This window comes from Mustelus asterias, chromosome 6 (assembly GCF_964213995.1).
Source record: "Mustelus asterias chromosome 6, sMusAst1.hap1.1, whole genome shotgun sequence".
NCBI lineage: Eukaryota > Metazoa > Chordata > Chondrichthyes > Carcharhiniformes > Triakidae > Mustelus > Mustelus asterias.
The window spans coordinates 34102407-34111485 of record NC_135806.1 but is presented as its reverse complement, the minus strand read 5'-3'; the positions used below and the strand labels follow the sequence as shown (position 1 = coordinate 34111485).

The following is a 9079-nucleotide window of genomic DNA, read 5'->3' as shown; positions in this document are numbered from 1 at the left end:
GCCCGCCTCCACCACCTTGCCCGGCAGCGCATTCCAGGCCCCCACCACCCTCTGTGCAAAATACGTCCTTCTCATATCCGTGTTAAACCTCACCCCCTTCACCTTGAACCTATGACCCCTCGTGAACGTCACCACCGACCTGGGAAAAAACTTCCCACCGTTCACCCTATCTATGCCTTTCATAATTTTATACACCTCTATTAAGTCACCCGTCATCCTCCGTCTTTCCAGTGAGAACAACCCCAGTTTACCCAATCTCTCCTCATAACTAAGCCCTTCCATACCAGGCAACATCCTGGTAAATCTCCTCTGCACTCTCTCTAAAGCCTCCTCGTCCTTCTGGTTGTGTGGCGACCAGAACTGGGTGCAGTATTCCAAATGCGGCCGAACCAACGTCTATACAACTGCAACATCAGACCCCAACTTTTATACTCTATGCCACGTCCTATAAAGGCAAGCATGGCATATGCCTTATTCACTACCTTCTCCACCTGTGACGTCACCTTCAAGGATCTGCGGACTTGCACACCCAGGTCCCTCTGCGTATCTACACCCTTTATGGTTCTGCCATTTATCGTATAGCTCCCCCCTACGTTAGTTCTACCAAAATGCATCACTTGGCATTTATCAGGATTGAACTCCATCTGCCATTTCTTTGCCCAAATTTCCAGCCTATCTATATCCTTCTGTAGCCTCTGACAATGTTCCTCACTATCTGCAAGTCCAGCCATTTTCGTGTCATCCGCAAACTTACTGATCACCCCAGTTACACCTTCTTCCAGATCGTTTATGCAGTTAGAATGACTGGGTTTACTGGTGTTTGAGGCTCTATTGTGCAGTTAGAGGGAACGGGTTTACTGGTGTTAGAGGCTGTGTTCTGTACAGTTACAAAGGACGGGTTCATAGAATCATAGAACCCCTACAGTACAGAAGGAAGCCATTCAGCCCATCGGGTCTGCACCGACTACAATCCCAGCCAGGCCCTATCCCCATACATTTACTTTAGCTAGTCCCCCTGACACTAAGGGGAAATTTAACACGGTCAATCCATCAAACCTGCACATCTTTGGACTGTGGGAGGAAACCGGAGCACCCGAAGGAAACTCACACAGACATGGGGAGAATGTGTAAACTCTACACAGACAGCGACCCAAGCTGGGAATCAAACCTGGGTCTCTGGTCACTATGCCACCATGCTGCCCCAGAAATCACCACACCACTACTGCCCCAAGCAGGTTACTGGTGTTAAGAGGCTGTGTTGTGCAGTTAGGAACTGGGTTTCGTGGTATTGAAGGCTGTGTCGTGTAGAGTTAGAGACACCTGGTTTAGTGGTAGTTAGAGGCTGTGTCCTGCAGTTAGAGACACCTGGTTTAGTGGTAGTTAGAGGCTGTGTCCTGCAGTTAGAGACACCTGGTTTAGTGGTAGTTAGAGGCTGTGTCCTGCAGTTAGACACCTGGTTTAGTGGTAGTTAGAGGCTGTGTCCTGCAGTTAGAGACACCTGGTTTAGTGGTAGTTAGAGGCTGTGTTATGCAGTTAAGAGAGGCCGGGTTTCCTGTTGTTTGAGGCTGTGTTGTTGTTCAGTTAGAGACCCGGTTTACTGGTGTTTCGAAGCTATGTTGTGCAGTTAGAGACTGGGTTTCTAATGATTGAGGCTGTTTTATGTAGTTAGTGAGACTGGTTCAGTGGTATTAAAAGCTGTGTTGTTCAGTTAGAGAGATTGGGTTTACTAGTGTTACAGGTTGTGTTGTGTACAGTTAAGAGAGATGGGGTTTACTGGTGTCAGAGGCTGTGTTGTTTAGAGTTAGAGATATCGGGTTTACTGGTGTTAGACATTGCGTTGTATAGTTAGAAACAACAGGTTTAGTGATATTAAAGGCTTTGTCATGTGGAGTTACAGAGACTGGGATTTGTGGTATTAGACGCTGTGTTGTGTAGAGTTAGAGAGACTGGGTTTACAAAGAACAAAGAAAAGTACAGCACACGAACAGGCCCTTCGGCCCTCCAAGCCTGCGTCGATCATGATGCCTGCCTAAACTACAATGGATGCACCTTCCATTCCCATCCTATTCATGTATTCATCTAGTTGACCCTTAGATGCCGCAATCGTACCTGCTCCTACTACCTTCTCAGGCAACGCGTTCCAGACATTCACCACCCTGTGTAAAAAACGTGCCTCTCACATCTCCTCTAAACGTTTCCCCACACACCTTAAACCTATGTCCCCTAGTCCTTGACTTTTCTACCCTAGGAAAGAACATCTGACTATCCACTCCGTCCATGCCATTCATAATCTTGTCGACCTCTATCGGTCACCCCTCAACCTCGGTCATTCCAGTGAGAACAAACGAGTTTATCCAACTTCTCCTCAGAGCTAATACCCTCCAGGCCAGGCAACATCCTGGTTAACCTCTTCTGTACCGTCTCCAAAGCATCCACATCCTTCTGGTAGTGTGGCGACCAGAATTGTACACAATATTCTAAATGAGGCCTAACAAAGGTTCTGTACAGCTGCAGCATGACCCGCCAATTTACATACTCAATGCCCCGACCGATGAAGGCAAGCATGCCGTATGCTTTCTTGACTACCTTATCCACCTGCATTGCCACTTTCAGTGATCGATGGACATGTATGCCCAGATCTTTCTGCCTGTCAATATTCCTAAGGGTTGTACCATTTACTGTATAATTCCTACATGCAATGGACCTTCCAAAATGCATTATCTCACACTTGTCCAGATTAAACTCCATTTGCCATTTCTCCGTCTAAGTCTCCAACCAACCAGTCTATATCTTGCTGTATCCTCTGACAATCCTCTTCACTATCCGCAACTCCACCAATTTTTGTGTCATTTGCGAACTTAATCGGATCAGCTACATTTTCCTCCAAATCATTTATATATACTGCGAACAAAGGTCCCAGAATTGATCCCTGTGGAACACCGCTAGTCACAGTCCTCCATTCAGAAAAGCACCCCTCTACTGATACCCTTTGTCTTCTATGGCTAAGCCAGTTCTGTATCCATCTTGCCAGCTCTCCTCTGATCCCGTGTGACTTCACCTTTTGTACCAGTCTGCCATGGGGTACCTTGTCAAAGGCTTTACTGAAGTCCATATGTATAGAACATCCATTGCCTTTCCCTCATCTATCATCTTCTTCACTTCCTCAAAAAATGTGATTAAGTTAGTGAGGCATGACCTCCCCTTCACGAAACCATGCTGTCTATCACTAATAAGTCCATTTGTTTCCAAATGTGAGTAAATCCTGTCCCTAAGAATCTTTTCCAATAATTTCCCTGCCACTGACGCAAGGCTCACCGGCCTTGCTGCCCTTCTTAAACACTGGAACAACATTGGCTATCCTCCAGTCCTCTGGAACTTCACCTGTAGCCAATGAGGATACAAAGATTTTTGTCAAGGCCACAGCAATTTCCGCCCTTGCCTCCCTCAGTATTCTGGGGTAGATCCCATCAGGCCCTGGGGACTTATCTACTTCAACGCTTTCTAAGACACCCAATACCACCTCCTTTTTTATATCAATATGACCCAGAATATCTACACACCCTACCCTTGGCTCCTCATCCATCAAGTCCCTCTCTTTGGTGAATACTGAGGCAAAGTATTCATTTAGTATATCACCCATTTCCTCTGGCTCCATGCATAGATTCCCTCCACTATCCTTGAGTGGACCAACCCTTTCTGTGGCTACCCTCTTGCTCCTTACATATATATGAAAAATGCCTTCGGATTTTCCTTAATCCAGTTTACCAAGGACTTTTCATGACCCCTTTTAGCCCTCCTAACTCCTTCCTTACGTTACTTCCTACGTTCTATATATTCTTCAAGGGCTTCTTCTGTCCTACGCCTTTTAGACCTTATGAATGCTTCCTTTTTCTTTTTGGTGTTAGAGGCAGTGATGTACAAAGTTAGAGGGACAGGGTTTACTGGTATTAGAAGCTGTGTTGTGTAATTAGAGACTGTGTTTCATGGTATTAAAGGCTGTGTTGTGTAGAATTAGAGATACTGGGTTTACTGGTGTCAGAAGCTGTGTTGTGCAGTTAGAGACCGGGTTTGCTGGTGTTCAAGGCTGTGGTGTGCAGTTAGAGAGACTGGGTTTAGTGGTATTAAAGGCTGTGTTGTGTATAGAATCTACAGTGCAGAAGGAAGCCATTTGGCCCATCAAGCCTGCACTGACAACAATCCTACCCAGGTCCAATCCCTGTAACCCCACATTTACCCTCCTGGGCAGCACGATGGCACAATGGTTAGCACTGCTGCCTCGCAGCGCTAGGGACCCGGGTTCAATTCCGGCCTCAGTGTCCCGGGTTGTGTAGGTTATAGAGATTAGCAAGGTAAATGTGTGGGGTTGTGGGGATAGGGTCTCGATGGGCCGAATGGCCTCCTTCTGCACTGTACAGTTTCTATGATTCTAATCCCCCTCAACACTAAGGGGCAATTTATCATGGCCAATCAACCTATCCCGCACATCTTTGGACTATGGCAGAAAGCCAAAGCACCCGGAGGAAACCCATGCAGACATGGCGAGAATGTGCAAACTCCACACAGACAGTCACCCGAGGCCGAATTGAACCGGGGTCCCTGTTGTGTAGAGTTAGAGAGACCAGGTTTGTTGGTGTCAGAGGCTGCATTTTGTAGAATTAGAGAGACTGGGTTTACTGGTGTTGGAGGCTGTGTTATACAGTTCGAGAGATCGGGGTTGCGTTGTGTGGCAAGAGAGGCTGGGTTTAGTGGTACTAAAGACTGTGCCGTAGGATTAGAGAGACGGGTTGACTGGCATCAGAGGCTGCATTGTGCAGAGTTAGAGAGACTGGGTTTGCTGGTGTTAGACGTGTTGCGTAGTTAGAGACTGGGTTTACTGGTATTTAGAGGCTGTGTTGTGCAGTTAGAGAGAGACCCGGTTTACTGATGTCAGAAGCTGCGTTGTGTAGAGTTAAGAAAAGCTGGGTTTACTGGTGTTAGAGACTGTGTTGTGCAGCGTTTGAAAGACTGGGTTTACTGGTGTTCAAGGCTGTGCCATGCAGTTAGAGACAACTGGTTTACTGATGTTAGAGGCTGTGTTGTGTTGTTAGAGAAATTGGGTTTACTGGCATTCGAGGCTGCATCGAAAGTTAGAAGTGCATTTAGAAAGACCTGGTTTATTGGATCGATGAAGCCTTCATGACTGGTGTCAGAGGCTGTGTTGTTTAGAGTTAGAGAGACTGAGTTTACTGGTGTTAGATGTTGTGTTGTGTAGTTAGAGACAACGGGTTTAGTGATATTAAAGGCTTTGTCATGCAGAGTTACAGAGACTGGGTTTAGTGCTATTAGAGGCTGTGTTGTGTGGTTAGAGAGACCAGGTTTACTGGTGTTAGAGGCTGTGTTATGCAGTTACAGAGACTGGGTTCAGTTGTGTTGAAGGCTGTGTTGTGCAGAGTTTGACTGTGTTTACTGGTGTTAGAGGCTGTCTTGTGCAGTTAGAGATTGGGTTTAGTGGTGTTAAAGAATGTGTTATGCAGTTAGAGAGACCAGGTTTACTGGTGTTAGAGGCTGTGTTGTGCAGTTACAGAGACCGGGTTTACTGGTGTCAGGAGCTGTGTTGTGCAGAGTTTGAGTGACTGTGTTTACTGGTGTCAGAGGCTGTGTTGCGTAGAGTTAGAGAGACCAGGTTTACTGGTGTTAAAGGCTGTGTTGTGCAGTTAGAGATTGGGTTTACTGGTGTTAGAGGCTGTGTTGTGTAGTTAGGGAAACCAGGTTTATTGGTGTTAGAGACTGTGTTGTGTAGTTCGGGAGACCAGGTTTACTGGTGTTAGAGGCTGTGTTGTGTATTATGGGAAATTGGGTTTAGTGGTATTAAAGGCTGTGTTGTGTAGAGTTACAGAGTTTACTGATGTTCAAAAATGTGTTGTGTCGTTAGGGAAACTAGGCTTACTGGTATTAAAGGCTGTGTTGTTCAGTTAGAGAGGCCAGGTTTACTGATGATTGAGGCTGTGTTGTGCAGTTAGAGAGACTGGGTTTAGTGGTATTAAACACGGTGTTGTTCAGTTAGAGAAACCTGGTTTACTGGTGTTCAAGGCTGTGTTGTGTGGAATTAGAGAGAGCAGGTATTAGAGGCTGCGTTGTGTAGAGTTACAGAGAATTACTGGTGTTCAAGGCTGTGTTGTGCAGTTAGAGACTGGGTTTAGTGGTATTAAAGGCTGTGTTGTACAGTTAGAGAGACTGGGTTTACTGGTGTTAGAAGCTGTACAGTTACAAAGACTGGGTTACTAGTCTACCAAAATACATCGCCTCACATTTCTCTAAATTAAACTCCATCTGCTATTCATCGGCCCCCTGGCCCAATTGATCAAGATCCCATTGCAATCCTAGACAACCATCTTCACTGTCCACTATGCCACCAATCTTGGCGTCATCTGCAAATTTACTAACCATGCCCCATAAATTCTCATCGAAATCATTAGTATAAATAACAAATAACTGTGGACCCAGCACCGATCCGAGGCACACTGCTGGTCACAGGCCTCCAGTTTAGAATCTCTACAGCGCAGAAGGAGGCCATTCAGCCCATCGAGTTTGCACCGATCACAATCCCACCTAGCCCCTACTCCCGTAACCCCACACATCTATCCTGCTAGTCCCCCTGACATTAAGTGGCAATTTAGCAAAGCCAGTCAACTTAACCTGCACATCTTTGGACAGAATGGCAGGTGGAGTTTGAAAAGCAATCCTCTACAACCACCCTGTCTTCTGTCATCAAGCAAATTTTGTATTCAGTTGGCTACCTCATCCTGGATCCCATGAGATTTAACCTTATGCAACAACCTACCATGCAGTACCTTGCCAAAGGCCTTGTTATAGTCCAAATAGACAACGTTGACTGCACTGCCCTCATCTACCTTCTTGGTTACCCCTTCAAAAAATTCAATCAAATTTGTGAGACATGATTTTCCACTCACAAAGCCATACTGACTCCCTAATCAGTCCTTGCTTCTCTAAATGCCTTACCCACTACAGTTAGGCTCACCGGTCTGTAGTTCCCAGGCTTTTCCCTGCAGGCCTTTGTTTAAAACCCTCAAATTGTTTATCACCCTCAAATCTTCAGGTACCTCACCTGTGGTTGTCGATGATTCAAATATCTCTGCTAGAAGACCCACAATTTCCTCCCTAGCCTCCCACAACGTCCTGGGATACATTTCAACAAGCCCAGGGGATTTATCTACTTTGATGCACTTAAAGACTTCCAGCACCTCCTTCTCTGTAATATGTCCACTCCTCAAGATCGGGTTTACTGGTGCTGGAGGCTGTATTGTGTAGTTGGAGAACCTGCGTTTAGTGGTATTAAAGGCCGTGTTGTGTAGAGTTAGAAATCGGGTTTACTGGTGGTAGAGGCTGTATTGTGTAGTTATAGAGACTGGGTTTAGTGGTGTTAAAGGTTGTGTTGTGTAGATTTACAGCGACAGAGTTTAGTGTTGCTGCTGGTGGAGAAGCCGCTGCCCCTCTCTCTTGGCCCTTTGCTTACTCACCCACCGGCTCGGGGCCTATCTGGGCACAGCCGCTCCCAGCGCTCAGTCTGTACACGCAGCCCGAGCAGACCGCCCTCTCCGGCGAGGAGGATTCACTGAGTTCAGTCGCTGTCAGACAACCGGTGAATCTCTGTTTTTACCGACAGAGCCGGTGCTCCAGGCCGGCTCGCGTTGTTGCTAAGTGAATGAATGACCTTTTGCCCCACTCCGTGCAGCGGCAAACACTTCCGGGGCGGTGGCCGCACATGGCAAATAGAGAGTGAGAGAGCTGGAGGTAGCGTTAAAGGGAACCTGGTCTAACACGCAGTGAACAACCAGGCAGCATTAAAGGTACAGACAGGGAAACTGGTCTAACACACAGGGAACAACCAGGCAGCATTAAAGGTACAGACAGGGAACCTGGTCCAGCACACAGGGAACAACCAGGCAGCATTACAGGGACAGACAGGGAACCTGGTCCAGCACACAGGGAACAACCAGGCAGCATTACAGGGACAGACAGAGAACCTGGTCCAGCACACAGGGAACAACCAGGCAGCATTACAGGGACAGACAGAGAACCTGGTCCAGCACACAGGGAACAACCAGGCAGCATTAAAGGTACAGACAGAGAACCTGGTCTAACACACAGGGAACAACCAGGCAGCATTACAGGGACAGACAGAGAACCTGGTCCAGCACACAGGGAACAACCAGGCAGCATTACAGGGACAGACAGGGAATCTGGTCCAGCACACAGGGAACAACCAGGCAGCATTAAAGGTACAGACAGAGAATCTGGTCCAGCACACAGGGAACAACCAGGCAGCATTAAAGGTACAGACAGAGAACCTGGTCCAACACAGTGAACAACCAGGCAGCATTAAAGGTACAGACAGAGAACCTGGTCCAACACAGTGAACAACCAGGCAGCTATTATCATAGATTATATAGACAGAATGAGAGGAGGCCATTCTTTCTGTCTAATTTAGTTCCCCCCCCCCCCCCCCGCCATAATTCTGTAAATTAGGCAAGTAGATTTGATAGAGGTGTTCAAAATCATGCGGTGGCTGGACAGAGTAGAGAGGGAGAAACTTTTCCTTTTTGTAAAAGGATTGAGAAAGAGAGGGCACAGATTTAAAGTGATTTGCAAAAGCAAAGAATGTGATGTGAAAAATACTTTTTCACACAGCAAGTGGTACGGGCCTGGAATGCACTACTTGGAAGTGTGGTGAAAACTGGTTCAATCAAGGCACTCAAGAGGGTATTAGATGATTATTTGAATAGAAACAATGTGCAGGGATATAGGGAAAAGGCAGCAGAATTGCACTCAATCATAATGCTCATTTGGAGAGCCAGTGTAGGCATGATGGGCCAAATTTATTCAATTTTATTATTGTGACAAGTAGGCTTACAATTAAATTAGATGGAAAATACCGAGGTCATCACACTCCAGCGCCTATTCGGGTAATCTGAGGGAGAATTTAGCATCGCCAATGCACCTAACCAGCATGTCTTTCAGACTGTGGGAAGAAACTGGAGCACCCAGAGGAAACCCACGCAGACACGGGGAGAACATGCAG

The 9079-nt window shown here is 46.7% G+C and overlaps 1 protein-coding gene across 4 annotated transcripts in view; it reads right to left on the bottom strand.

Moving 5' to 3' along the window:
• The window catches only part of uba6 (ubiquitin like modifier activating enzyme 6), a 258666-nt gene extending 250930 nt beyond the window's left edge, over nt 1–7736 (bottom strand). For 2 of the 4 annotated variants that reach the window (XM_078214151.1, XM_078214150.1), the window contains exon 1: nt 7518–7728. The gene's annotated coding sequence lies outside the window, so the exon portion shown is untranslated. Of the gene's footprint in view, nt 1–7517 lie in introns of all 4 variants that reach the window. The other 2 variants (XM_078214148.1, XM_078214149.1) reach the window with 2 other exon arrangements.
• Between the last annotated feature and the right edge of the window lie 1343 nt (nt 7737–9079).